This window comes from Myotis daubentonii, chromosome 19 (genome assembly GCF_963259705.1).
Source record: "Myotis daubentonii chromosome 19, mMyoDau2.1, whole genome shotgun sequence".
Taxonomy (NCBI): Eukaryota; Metazoa; Chordata; class Mammalia; order Chiroptera; family Vespertilionidae; genus Myotis; species Myotis daubentonii.
The window spans coordinates 26,309,866-26,324,500 of NC_081858.1; the positions used below are offsets into that span (position 1 = coordinate 26,309,866).

At 53.3% G+C, this 14,635-nt stretch overlaps 1 protein-coding gene across 5 annotated transcripts in view; it reads left to right on the top strand.

The window, feature by feature from the left end:
- Positions 1–14,635, top strand: part of OSBP2 (oxysterol binding protein 2) — a 66,519-nt gene that overhangs the window by 27,409 nt on the left and 24,475 nt on the right. The window contains exon 1 of one of the 5 annotated variants that reach the window (XM_059676020.1): positions 6,051–6,074. The exons of the other annotated variants lie outside the window; for them this stretch is intronic. The gene's annotated coding sequence lies outside the window, so the exon portion shown is untranslated. Of the gene's footprint in view, positions 1–6,050; positions 6,075–14,635 lie in introns of those variants that run through there. 5 annotated transcript variants of the gene reach the window in all.

Here is a 14,635-nt window from a genome sequence, read left to right on the forward strand (position 1 = left end):
TTGTCTCGCCGGCGGCTTGGGAGCAGAGCGTTAGCCCGGCTCGGACGGGCTGAACGAGGCGCCTCTGGCCCTCGGGGGACGGCGGGCGGCCTCTCGCAGCGCCCTGTGCTCTCCCAGCGGATCCCTGCGGGACGGACGGACGGAGGGAGGCCTCCGCGGGTGGGCGGGAAGGAGCCTGAAGGAATGAGGACACCGCGCAGCGCCCAGCCGCGCTCAGGCTGACCAGCTGCTGACGGGCGGGCGGGCAGGGCGGCGCGCTCCCGGCTGCGGGCTGGCCGCTGTCCGCGGTGCTGAAAGGGCGGCCGCGGCGGGGAGGCGGGCCCGGGGCCGCGGGGCAGCGCACACCCCATCCGGGGACCGCCCTCCTTCTCCCGGGCTCGGCTCGGCGGTGGCAGCCGGCACTGCACCGAAATGGACTGAGAGCGCGGCGGCGGGAAGGCGGCGGCGGCGGCGGAGGCAGCGGCAGCTGCAAGAGTCCCCTCGGCCTCGGGGCCGGACCCGCGTTCACACCCGGGAGCCCCTCCCTGGGGTGAGTTGGGGCGGCAGAGCAGGGTCGGGGCTGCGGGGTCCTGGGGCATGGGCTCTCGGGCTTCCCCTCCCCACTGTAAGTTCCTTGCAGCATCCTCTAGGGCTGAGGGCTCAGACCTCTGCCTTGGGACTTCCCCGTCCTGGGATAGGAGCAGACCCCCCTGCCCTCACCAGCCAGGGATCTAAGGACAGTCGCAGGCATCTCCTCCCACCATCGGCGCAGCCCGCTGCTCCGCACTGGGAAGGGCTCTTTGCCAGACTGGAGTCACAGGGGAAACATCTCCCCTTCTCTGTCCAGGGCCTGGCCCCAGGCAGCCCAGCCACTGGAATCCAGCCCAGACCGAGGCCAGCCATCTTTTAGCAGGGAAGGCAGGCTTGAGCCGGAGGTAAAGCCCTCTCCCTGCTTCCTCCAGCCTCCCAGGCACCCACACCTGACCTGCCATGACCAGGCTTCCGGGCGAGGGTCACTTCAGTGCGCCTGGCTGTTGGGAGTGAGCTGAACTGAGGTAGAGGAGCTCTGGAGTGGACACTGGGCAGGCGCTCCCTGCTAGCATGTGTGTGTGCGTGTGTGTGTGTGCGTGTGTGTGTGGTGTTCTCAGCAGGCAAAGGGGGTTTAAAACTCCCGTGGTGCCCGTCACAGGAAAAGCCCTTCTCCAGCCAGCTTGCTCCTCTGCGTAAGCAGTTTGGGGTCACACTGGGCAACTACCAGCCAGAGGAACCTTGGGCTTCCTCAGCCCCTAAAGTTGCTCCCCTCGTGCCTTGAGCCACCCACTGAAGGGGGAGATGTGTTTAAATTTGATGGGTCACCTCTGCCTTCGACCCCACCAGCACTCGGTTCCCATCGCCATTGCCCGGCAAGGTCAGACAGATAGACCCCCTGGCTCCTAGAACCCGAGGGGCAGACTGTTGGGGGCTTTCCTATCTTGACAAAGGACCTGTGATGTGTTGGGAGGTGAGGGGGTGAAAGGAAGGGGGGTGGAGGTGGAGGGACCACCCTCCAGAACCCTGGAGAGGTCTAGTTGCGCTAGATTCCAAGTCGTCTGAGGAGTTCTAATCTGATGGATGCAAATGAACCTTCTGAATCGTTGCAGGCTGGTGCTGGAGGGCTGGGTCTGTGTTTGTTCTCTCTGTCTAGCCGAAGCTGTGTGCAGTAGACAGGACTCTGGTGGGCAGCTTCCTTAGGTCATTGGATGTCTGGTGGTGCCGATGAAACGAGGGGGAGGTGGAAAAGATATGCGAGATGATGTGCTAGTTTTAGGGTCAGTGTGAGCTGCGTTGGTGCTGCATTGCTGATGGAAGTGCATGCCAAGAATACTAGCATTACTCGCGCACAGCAGACCACTCGGTACCCAGGTGTTGTCTGTCTCTGACCAATGTTCTGTGGAAATGAAAGGTCCTAAGGGGAAAGTATAATAACTGCACACCTGACACATACTCGATTTGCATTATTCTTGGCCACTTTTTTGTGGTCAAGAAAAGCATTTTTGTTTTGGGTGGGTAAGTTTTTTCCTATCATGTCAACACCTTCTATTTCAGCCAGATGAATAAATCTCTTTAGAGAGTAGTTGTCTGGAAGGATGTCTGACTCCTAACTGTGCTTTGACATCCTTGCTGACTTGTTTCATAAAAATGTGAAGTTCAAAATGTATAATGGAAGGCCCGCTAAGCAGCAGGCCATTGCTTTTGTTCTGGGAAAACAGTGTACTTGAGCTTTGCGTATTGTTTGTTGTGAAAGTAGATAGATAGCCCCAAAGTTTTCTGTAGCTGGATCAAGTTGGGAGAAATATATATATACACATATACTGGCATGTTCTACACCTGTAATGCAATCAGGCTACTTATTTTTATTCATGGTCTGAGCAACTTAAAACCTCCTCAATAATTCAGGGGGGCTCACGTTCTCCTGGGTAACTGAGGAAGATGACGTCTGAGGTGGACTGGGTGATACACAGGCCTACGTTCACCTCACAGCCTCTCTCTTCAGAACTCCTGCCCTTGCTTGTATCACATCAAGCCTGCATCTATGCACAGTCATCAACTATGCATGAAAAATATGAACAGAACCTTTCTGATTGGATTTCTCAGGGCCAGGGCAGAAATTAAAGATATGGCGATGAATAGTTAGCAAGAGGACACATTTCATTTTGATGAAAGCAATTGATCTTGGCTTCCTGGTAGAATGGTGCTAGGGGGTGGCGGCAGCAGCCGTGTTGTGTAAAGGAGTGAAAAGAGGCTCAGCTTTGTAGATGGAAAAATCTGAGCTCAAATTCCCATTTTACCTCTTGGTCATTATGCTGTGACTTAGTGTCTCTGAGCCCCAGTTCTGTCGTTTGGAACGGAGAAAGCAACAGCTGCCTGGCATGGAAGCTAAGCACAGGACCGTAGTTGCCCGATGTTATTCTTAACATCTCTTGCCACAGTCTACACCCCTGGTGATTAGCAGAATGTGAGGTGCTGAGACTAAGTCCTCACACACTGTTTATACTCAAACGGTGCGGGCCATGAAAGGGCTCAGGAGTTTGCCTTGGGGTAGCCTGGTCCCGCTGGGGGTGGGGTTCCCACGGCAGGGACTGTCCTTGGCAAAAGGACCAGGGCACTTTCCCTTCAGGAGGAATGGAGCCTACATGCCAAAGGCCTAGGAGGTCTCTGTTCAGAGAAACCCCTTCCAGGAAAGGGGGGTTTGTTGCAGGGAGAGGCTGCCACTGCCCCTCCTGAGGGTCTCTCTCTGAAGCTGGGCTTTCCTCCTACAATGTGTGTCGTCTTCTGGCCCACACGCTCGTGGCGATAGCAGGTAACGCGGGGTGAGTGCTTCCTTCAGGACTTTCCCATAGTAACGCCATCCTCACAGCAACTCTGTGAGATGAGAACCATTACCATCCCTATGGCACCAACGAGGAAACTGAGGCTCAGAGAGGTCAGATCACAGGTGCCCACGGTCTGACTACGCACCCACCTCTCCAACAGGAGGAGGGGGCCTCACAGATGAGCTGATGGCACAGAAAGCGGCACACCCATGGGTCACCCTGACCTCCAGGCTCACAACCCAGGGCTCCATTCTCATGCTAGGGTGACAGCACCCTCCCTTCCAGGCTGGTCGTCCCATCCTCACCCAGGGGTGGAGCTTGTGATCCGCAACAGAGGCAGCAGCCGCGGTTGTAAGCAAAGCTAGAAGGTGGAAGGGCCCTTGGAAATGAATGAGGCCTGAGGCCCAGGGAGGGAATGACTCGTCCGCAGTGGGTGGAGGGGAGGGTCTTTATTCCATCCCGCAGGGCAAGAGCCCCTTCTCTCCTAATGGACTGGGAAGCCTGAGGTGGCTCGGCTGGAGCGAGCTTTCTACACCAGGGACCTCTGTGGATCCCAGAGATGCCCGGGGTGTGCAGCTCCCTCGGACCCTGGCTCCCCGACCCGGGCAGCAGTTCCATCTGGCCTCTGCTGGCACAAGGCTGCATTTGCAGACTGCATTGATTTCCAGTTCCCTGGGCGAGGAGGTGATTTAAAGGTTATTCAGTTGAGTTTCTCGTTCCCTTGGCTTGAGACCTTTCTCCAAAAATGCCTGCTGCTAACAGCCTGCAGACAGGCATTGATATAAAAAGAAGTGCTTGTTGCCCATAAACTTGAATTATTTACAAAGTATGTAGATAGATCTCTTGTAGCTGCTTTGCACAGATACCGCCCCGCCTCAGTGGTTGCTTAATGAGTGTACCCAGGAGCTTGCTTTTTTAATTGAAAGGCTTTTCATGAGGCTAACCCGATCGCTGCTTCTGCAGGCACACTGCTCTCCCTGGGCTGCCATTTCAGTCGCTGGCCCCATCCTCTTCTGTCTCCTGCCTTGAGCCCCAGCCCCTCAAGCCTCCACTCCTTCCTCTCCTACCCCCTGAGGCCATGCCCTGTCTGTTTTCTTACACGTTTTCTCTGGATCCTGTCCTTTCCCCCAGGCCGTGCTGCCACAGCCCTGATCCAGTTCCTCATTATCGCTGACTGTTTGCAGTACCCTTTGACCAAGCTGTCTCCCAGCATGGCACGGGCTCCTTTTAGACTTGCCCCTGGATGCCCCAGGCAGCTTCATCTTTCAGGAACACTGGTTCTGTGCTTGTCACCGCTCGCCTGACAAACCTGCCCTGGCCCCTGCTGCCTCCAGCACAGGGGCAGGTGTCTCAGCCTGGACTGGCCTCTCATGCGGCCTGGCTCTTCCAGGCAGTGATCCCCTTCTGCCTGGATGCCTTCTCCCTCTCCCGTGTCCTCCAGACCCAGCTGCGGAGCTGCCTCCTCCAAGCTGCCTGCCTCCTCTGACTTTCCTCCCTGCCTGGCCCAGAGGACCCGGGCTCAGTCACTCATTCACAGCGACCAGCTGAGCCTTGCTGTAGGTCAGGTTCAGGGTTGCGTATCAGCAATGCCAAATTGAGTGTTGTGGGTTGTATTGTGTCCCCCCAAAAGATATGTTGAAGTCCTAACCCCCAGTACCTGTGAATGTGACCTTATTTGAAAATAGGGCTTTTGTAGATGCAATCAAGTTGAGGTCATGAGGGTGGCCCCAAATCCAATATGACTGGTGTCCTTATAAGAAGAAGGACATTTGGACTCAGACACACACAGAGGAAAAGGTCACGGGAAGACACCCAGGGGCAGGCACATGGAGACAGAGGCAGAGATTAGAGTTATGCTGCCATAAGCCAAAGAATGGCCAAGGCCACCAGAAGCCGGAGGAGGCAGGGAGGGGTCCTTCCCTACAGCCGTGGTGGGGAGTGTGGCCCTACCAACACCGTGACCGTGGATTTCTAGCCTCCGGAATTGAGAGAAGGAGATGCTGTTGTTTGAAGCAGCCAGTTGTGGCAGCCCAGCCCTCAGGGTGCTGGCCATTTGCAGGGAGACAGACAAGACCCTTATGCAGGGGTCCTCAAACTTTTTAAACAGGGGGCCAGTTCACTGTCCCTCAGACGGTTGGAGGACCGGACTATAGTTTTAAAAAAACTATGAACAAATTCCTATGCACACTGCACATATCTTATTTTGAAGTAAAAAAACAAAACGGGAACAAATACAATATCTGTATTTGCATGTGGCCCGCGGGCCGTAGTTTGAGGACCCCTGCCCTTATGAGTCAGGTAATAAGTGTGGTAACAGGAGGTAAGCAAGGGTGTGATGAGCGCCCTGAGGAAGGACCCTCGTCCAGGTTGCCTCCCATCCCCTCTCTGGGGTGGCATCTGTTCTTTCAGGCCCCTTAGGGAGGGGAGGCCCAGATGACAGGAGCCAGCCAAGGGAATGACAGGCAGGTTCCCAGGCCAGGTGAACAAAGGCAGAGGAGGGAGGAGCAGCCGTGGGGCCCAGGAGTAGGGAGTGAGGTGTTGCTGCGGGCCACAGGCTTGGCTCTGAGGGGCTGTGGTATGCCAAGGAGTTTGAACTTGAACTTGCCGCCCCCGCACCTGGTTGCAGCTGTGTCCGTTCTTTGCAGGGCCCGTCACCATGGGCGGCTCTGCTCCTCCGCTTCATGGAGATTGTGCCACGGGTGCGCCAAGTGATCCAGCCCCTCTCTGACTGCTGCCTGCCAGGTTGGTCTGTGTGCACTGATGTGGTGGCTTCTCTGATGTGACTCCTGGACCTTCTGCCGCCAAACTCACCCATTATGCACCTCCCTTGATGCCTGACCTCCCACCATTAGAGTCTTTTGTAGGGTCTCGGAGGTTTCACCATAAATAGGAGTTGATTCTGGCACTTCCCTCCAATTGTAATTTGCTGCAAGATTACTTTGGTTAAGAAACACAAGACTGTAAAATATTTAAATTATTCTAAAATATATAACATAAAATTTAGTCGTTTTTCATCACCTGCTTCCACTCACTCCCCTCCCAAGAGATAGACACCATTTGTGAACAGCGATGCTTTTCCAGATCTGTCCCCGTATATTTACAAAGCCATGTACACACACGCACACGCGCGCACACACACACACACACACACACACACCCCTTATATATAAATGAAATCGAATCATGCACATTGATAAGCTTGCTTTTTCCCTTACCAATATATTTGGAGATCTTTACATGTCAATACAAATAGACCTCTCGTTTTAAAAATAACTCCATAGAATTCTGTAGTGCATCATGATTTATTTAATCGTTTCCCTCTTGATGGACAGTTAGGTTCTTTACATTTTATTATTATTCCAGAGAGTGCTTTAGTGAACCTTCCTGCACATGCCTCTCTGTGCACGTGTGGCTGGGCATGGAGTTGCCAGGTTACAAGGGCGTGCCCATGGCACATACCAACAGACACTATCAAATCGTCAGCTACAAAGAATGCATACACTTATAGTTCCCCAAAGTGTGATTGTCAGTAGAGGCTGCCCCATCATTCTCTTTACTCTTTGTTACTCTGATGGGTGAATTAAAAGGCATTTCCTGGTTCTGTTTTCCATTTCCCTCATTACCAGTGAGACTGAGTATACTTTCATCTGTTTGTTGACCAGGCAGCCTTGTGACTCATGTATTCACACCCATTGCCATTTTACTGTGTAGATGTTTGTATTTTTTATGCTGAGCTGTAGGAACTCATTCTGAGTTCTGGTTATTTTCCTTTTGTCGGTTATATATTTTGCAAGTATTTTCCCTTTGTTGCTCATTTGTTTTCACTCTGTTTATGGTGGCTGTGGTGCTATGGAGTTTCTAAACGTTTATGTTGTAAGATCCATCGATCAGTGGCTTGTTTTTCAGTAATAGGGGAAAATGGAGCTTGGAGGTTTAAAATGTTGCATTCTTGACCCCTCTCTGGACTGTACTTGTTCTTTGACTTCGAACAAAACCCCTTTATTTCACTGGATTTCAGTTTTGCCAGCTACATCAGTCCATCCTGCCCAGCCTCACAGGGATCATGGGAGAAGCTTTGACAAAGCCTGGCCATTCTGAACTTCTCTGTTAAATGAATTTATTGATGGACCTTGAGGTCCACTCTTCCAGCACGGGTCTTGGCTGGGGCAGTGTGTTCCGGGCATCAGTGCCCTGTCCCACACGTGGTTCACTTTTCCCAGGTGTTTTCTGAGTGCCTGCCTGTGCTGGGGTGTCATCTCATGGCTGGCAAAGGGACGTGTATCAGTTTGCTTGAGCTGCCATACAAAATAGCACAGACTACGTGTCTTGAACAACTGAGATGGGTTTTCTCACAGTTCCGGAGTCCAGAAGTTCAAGATCAAGTTATCAGCAGGTTTGGTTTCTTCTGAGGCCTAGCCTTAGGGCTTGTTTGGTGGCTGCCTTCTCATTGTCACGGTCATCTCTTGGTCTGTGTCTAATCTCCTCTTACAGGACATCAGTCATATGGGATTAGGACCTATCTGTATGACCTCATCTTACCTTAATCACCTCTTTAAAGGCCCGATCTCCATATACATCCACATTCGGAGGTGCTGCAGGTTTGGACTTCAACATAAGAATTTGGGGGGCACAGTTCAGCGCAGGACAGGGAGCTAGCACTGCGTCTGGATGAGAATCAAGGAAGAGACTCCGGCACTTGCTTCAGGTCCCACAGTGAGTGGGTTGCAGATCCAAACTCAGCCCATGTATTTGACCCCCAGGCCCAGCCCCCCACCCACCCCCATCCCCAGCAGCCTGACTGATGTTATGACTGTTTTGGTTCCACTGCCCCTGACTTCCTGCCCGCTGATCACCTGCCTGTGTCCCCGCCATCCTGTGGCCCCATAACTCACGCTCCTTAAACAGGGCACCTACTCCCAGCTGACTCTTCCGCACCTCCTTTGTCCCCCTGGGAAAGGGTTTCAAGTAATAATTCAATTGATTAATGCAGCTTGTTAACTGTTGTTGTTTGTGGGAAAGATTGCACCGTAAGGTGAAGAGCATTTGGAATGCAAGACCTTTCCCAGGGGGCTCACAGCTTCACAAAACTGTTCTTGGTTTTTGCATGTTACCTCCCCGTGCCCCCTCTGCACATACACTTGTATCTCACATTTGTGGCATCATATGTCACATGGCACTTCATGCTCCGCCTTTTTTACCGCACAATCTTGCTAACGGTTTCCTGTCGTTATAATGATCACTTTCATGTCTGTGTAAAAGTTCACTGGGTTGATGTATTGTCACGGCTTGACGCACCCTCCAGTTGTTGAGCATTTGAGCCTCCCATTTGTGCTAGTACAGATAATGATGCAGTGGCTGTCTTTGTATGGAAAGCTTTTTGCTTCTCTTGAACTATTTTCTGAGGAAAAATTCCCAGGAGGTGGGTTATTGAGTTAAGGGCAGCAGCAGCCTCATGGTGCCTTGGTGCGCTACAACATCTGTTTATGGAATGAGCGTGCCGCTATTCCGTGCCACCAACAAGGAGTGACCGTGCCAGCTTCCCCGCACTGTCACTGGCATCGGGTGTCAATACGGACCGACCTCAAGCCTGCTTTCATTTGTGCTACTTTAATAACCAACAAAGAGGGAGAAACATTCTACAATAGATTTGCATTTGCATTTCCTTTTATTGTCACTTAAAAAAAAAGAATACTTGAAGTCTAGACAAATGGATAGTAATCCCTTGGGGAACCCCAGCTCTTTGATTGTCTTGAGGAGTTTGTTGGTGAAAGTAATAGATTGCAACAGGCAAAGGACCTTTTGGTCAGAGCAGACATGAGTCATCAGACGGGGCCGGTCGGCCTGCCACTTCTGGGGGCAGATGGGGCGAGAAGAGGCCAGATTCCTCAGATCTGCCTGGAAGGGCCCGACACCTGTCCTTCGTGGGGGATTCCAGGTGCCCTGGTTCTCAGGCAGGACACCCCTCCAAGCACATGTGCAGGGGTGCAGTGCAGCCCCTGGCTCATTGCAGGGCGAAGCCTGCCAGCCTCAGCTCCAGAGAAGTGGTCTCCACCTCTCCAACTGCCCCTAGCTGCCAAGGGCACACAAGGGCAGAGTCAGGCCTAGGCATCATCCCTAGAGAAATGTCTCATTTTCGCCTTTTTTCAAGGTTGACTTGAATGGTGCCCTCTCCCCCATTCCATTTTTCTGATCTAAAATAATGATAAATTGCTATTTTTTACCCTCAAGTGTTTATTTTAATTGCCTAGCAACACATTATCATAAATTGCTCTCAAATTAATTCTTTGGCTTTGGTGCAGAGTCATTTATTAGTAACGATGGCACTCAGCATCTATGTATGGCTTTTCTTAGAATACTGCTATTTTAAAGAGCTTCATTCTTAAGACATCCCCAGAGGAGGAGCCAGAGGCGTTAATTCCCACAGTGGTGGCGGGCTGTGACCAGCTCAGTCAGGGCTCCCAGCCTGTGCCCACCTCTTCCGTCCAGTCAGGGTCCGCTGGTCAAGGGCAGTGGTGCCGAGCAGAGGGGCTGTGCAGTGTTGTACCCAGGAAGGGTCAGCAGGGCAGCAGTGATGGGAGACTTGGGAGAACAGGAAGGTGGTGTGGTGTGTAGTCTGGGCCAAATGGGGCTTCTGATGAGTAAGTTGCTTTTGTCATCGATTCATTAATCAATTGATTGATTTGTTTATTCCCGCGCTCATTCATTCAGTGTGCACCTACCATGTGCCGGGCCACACTGGAGGCCGAGAATAGTTTAAAGACCACAATCCCTGCCATCAAGGAGTTCACAGACTGGCCTGGGAGACAGGCAAGTGAATAGGAACCTACACCAGGGCATGCTGGTCTTGGAAAAGAGGAAAGCCCAGGGCATTCTGGGAGCCCAGACTTGAGGAAATTCGCCGGTGATCCTGTTGTTTAACATTTCCTTAGATGCATAGTTTTTACATAATTATACTACATGGCGTGATTTGCCTTTTTCCTCTCCATATTTTGTTTTTAAGCACAGTTTCTTATTTCTGCAGAGCCATCACACACATAAGTTTAAACGGCTCTGTGATATTCATGAAGTTGATGTAAGCATTCGCCTACTGTTAGACTCAGGTTGCCTCTAGATTTTTGCAACAAATGACATTGGACACAGAGCCCTGTGCTCCTTTCCCGTTCTAAGGGGAGAGCTGTCAGGGTGTGCTGGCCGATTTGGAGGCGGGTCTAGGGGCCCAAAAGGTCAAAGATGACTCCAAGGTTTCTGTCCGGAGCGAGGAGGAGGGCACTGCCGCTGGCTGAGGTGGGGAGGCCGGTGGTAAGGGTGGGGGCGTATTGAGAGCTGGGGTTGGGAGAATGCGGGTTTTGAGGCCCATCAGACATACCATGCAGAAGTCCTGCAAGCAGCTGTGCTCAGAGAGGTCTGGGCGGAGACAGACATTTGTCCCCGGATGCCCGCAGCCCTGCGGTAGCAGTGCCAAGGGAGCCTGGTGCCCTGGGCACCCGCCTGTTGCCTTCCTCCGGGACAGTGGACAGGTAGCTGCAGGTGGCAGGACACAGGTGCACCGGCCACCGCAGCAGAATCAGAGGTGACCCCGATTTCCTGGAATCATCAGGGCCCCAGCCATCTCATTTCTCAGGGGCCCCTCGGCTCTCAAAGGCAGCCTGCCCTTTGAAATAAAGCAGCGACAAGCCTGCTGCTGCAGGAAGGCGGCACCTTCGCTCGGATGTTCCCATGGGAATGTGACGTTTAAATGGGGAGCCCGCGCGGTGCCCGGGGTGTCCCGGGGTTCGCTCTGGGCGAGCAGAGGCCGCGCTCTCGGGGGAGGAGCAGGGGGCGGCCTCCGCGCTCCACTCGGCTCCGGCGGCACCGACGGGGTTAACGGGCTCGTGCACCGGGTGGCGGCGGGCGGGCGGCAGTGGTGCATTGTGGTAACGCGGCGTTGGGACCCACAAGCGCCCGCCGCCTCCGCCGGGCGGCCCACCGAGTTGTCCGTGCGTCCGCACCAGCCCCTGGGGCCCCGAGGCATGTAGCGCCCGGCTGCTCGGAGGCGCCCGCCGCGGGCATGAAGGGACGCGGCTGCTGGGAGACGGCCTCCGTGCGCTCCTTCTGCAGCTCCGGCTGCCTGAATAAATTTAAGACGGGTTAGTGCTGCCGCTGCGCCGAGGCCCGGCTCCCCGCGCCCGCACCCCCTCCCGGCGCGGCGCCGGCTGCATGATCACTCCACGCGAGCCTCTGATGTCACTGCCTCGCGGCGTGGGGAGCCTCGAGGAACCCGTCCCGGTACCCCGCCGGCGTGCGCTCCCGATTCGCTTTCCGCGTGGGGCATTTTGGAGCGGGGCTGCAGCTAGAGACGCGTTGGTCTGATTAACCCCTAAAAAGGAACCGAATTGTAATCCAGAGCTTTCCGAAAAGAAGGGGGAAGCCGCGGTCCGTGTTTAATCCACCCACCTAACCCGCCTTCCCGAGTGTCATGCTCTGGAGCGTGGGCAGAATTGCTGCTTTGCCCACAGTGGCTTCTCCTGGGGCCACCTGAGGTGTCAGCTGTGAGCTGTGCTCAGGTCATGCCCCCCCACCCCCACCCCCGCCCCCTTTGCCCTTTGAGCTGCGACAGATCAGGAGTCGATGTAAGTGGCCGCCTGGGTTTGGTTTGAGCAATGGCCAGCCCTGAGGATGCTGCCCCCGGGGGTAGTGGTCCTGAATGACAGCAGCAGGCTGTGCGGGCACCATTGGCTGAGAGCCCCCTGTCAGCACTTGGGGGTGAGCGCTTAGCCCTTTAAGATTAAAGCAAATTTATGAAGCTCTGGCTTGAAATTGCTGGTGCTTGAGACCTCCATTACTGGAGATTTTGAATGAGTGAAACTTGCTATGTTTACCTTAATGTTTATTTTATGATTTAAAAATATGAGGGAAAAGTGAGGTTTCTTTGACCTTGTGGACATAACAGTCATAGAGGCCGTATCACTTACCTATCATTTATTAAAAACCGTTCCTTTTCCAGTGGTTCTCAACCTTCCTAATGCTGCGACCCTTTAATACAGTTCCTCATGTTGTGGTGACCCCCAATTTCATCGTTACAAATTGAACATAATTAAAGCATAGTGATTAATCACAAAAACAGTATGTAATTATATATGTGTTTTCCGATGGTCTTAGGCGACCCCGTGAAAGGGTCGTTCAACCCCCAAAGAGTCGCGACCCAGAGGTTGAGAACCGCTGTTTTAGACATTAACGCCCTGTGATCTTAACAAACCTTGTAATTAACTTTGCCTGCTGACTGGTGATGCTAACGGCTTCATAAGGCCCTGGCCCAGTGCAAGTATCTTTGAAGTTGCAGATGCCAAGCCTCAGCCCTGGAGTCAAGTTTAACCATTTTAGGAGAATAAACCAAATTCTCCTGAAAACAAACAAAAAAACCCACCACACACCCACACATCTGAAGTCTTGGGGTGTTTGTCATTGTGAGCACTGGAAATCTATTTCATGGGAAGCTGATACTATGGCTCTGTCTTAAGAATCCTTGGTCTGGCTCAGTTGGTTGCGTGTCCAGTGCACCCAGAGGTCCTAGTTGGGTTCAGGTCAGAGCATGTGCCTGGGTTGCAGGCTCCATCCCCAGTAGGAGCTTGTGGGAGGCAGTCTGTGTCTCTTTCGATGTTTCTGTCTGTGTCTCTTTCTCGCCTCCCTACCCGCCCTCTAAAATTTAAAAAAAAAAACAAAAAACAAAGAATCCTTTAAAGAAACTTGCAAAGTATGATTGGTCTTACCAGTTTTCATTTTGGATGTAATGTCATTTCTAATGCAGTGATGTTCTTTATGCAAAGTTGAAATGATGTTCCTGTTGTTCATTTAGGTGGATTTATTCTGAGGGTGAAGGTTGGAGTTAGAAAAAAAAAGTATGCGTTATCAGTTAGGTGTTAAGTGGTTTCTCTGCAGGGCCTGCCTGATGGTTTTCTTGGTTGTCATTCTCTAGATTTGCTGCCACAAGAGTGCTGGTATCTATTTGCTTTCTGCCTGGTGGTGGGAGGGTGCTCACCTCGGTCAGTTGTGACCAGAGCAGTTGCACCTCGAGAGCGGTGGCAGGATAACCAATTTGACTGCCAGACCCTCCTGGCCAGGCCTTCCTTCCTGCCCCTCCCGTCACTGTCCCGCTGCACAGTAGGTCTGGGCTGAGGGATCCGGGGCGGTGGGTAGGTGCTTAGAACAGGGCCTGCAGCAGAGCCTGCTGTCCGGCAGGAGGAGGGCCGGGAGCTGGGCAGTGGTCAGTAGCAGCAAGGCCTGGGCCTTAGCATCAGAGGCCTCAGGGGCAAACCACAGTGTCTCCCGTGGGCGCCCTGTGCGAAGGCGGCCTCGGAGGCCAGATGGAGTTTTCAGGAGAAACTGGAAATCGCTCAGTTTTTAAATGTTGGCCAAAATACATTTTTTTAAAACACTCAGGCAGGACAATGCCCATGAACCTTGCCAGCTAAAGAGAGAGGAAAGAGGCAGGGGTAGGGGCTGGGGGAGGCCTGGCTAGCTGTCAGCTATGGGAGGTGGGCCCCTCACACTGCGGGTATGGCAGGCATGGGGGTGGGGCCACTCCCCAGCATGCAAATGGGGTGAGACTGGCCTCCTCTGTGGCCTCTTCAGACACATTGAAAGATATTGAAATGAGAGGTCACTCCGACAAATTTCTCCTGAGAACAGGGTCCCAGGGAAATTGTGTCTCACCCCTGAGCCTTCTCTGTGCAGGCTGAGGGGGGGCTGGGCTTGCACCTGCCCTGGGGATTGGGGACCATTTCAGTGGCAGGAGAGCATCAGGGCTTACTGAGGTTCATCACGGGGGCTGTTACTCTGGGGGGCCCTCAGCACAGCTGGGCATCAGGAGACCTGAGTTCTTGTCCTGTATGGCCCGAGCAAATCCCTGCCCCCTGTGAGCCTCAGTTGTCCCCAGCCCCATAGCTGAGGGGAGGAGTGGGTCTATCTGTCTGTCTGTCTATCTTGTGCTTCAAGCAGGGCCAGGTGCTGCAAATGGAGAAATGCCCATTGAGAGTCTCTTGTAAGCTCTGAATCGGCCCTTGGCAGCTCACTCCTTTGCCTGTGTGTGTGTGTACATGCACATGCACATGCACACAGGTGTGCATAGGATCTCTGCATCTTTTCTGGTCCCAATGCAAAACTCTGAAATTGCAGAAAATAGGGACCCCTCACTCTGGCCTTACCAGGTGGCCTTGGGCAGCCCTAAGGTCAACACCCCGCTGGGTGGCGGAGGATGGGGACAGACAGGTGCTCAGTTGGGTGTGAGTGAGGTGTCAGGGCCTCATGAGAGGTGAGTGGGCCCCAGT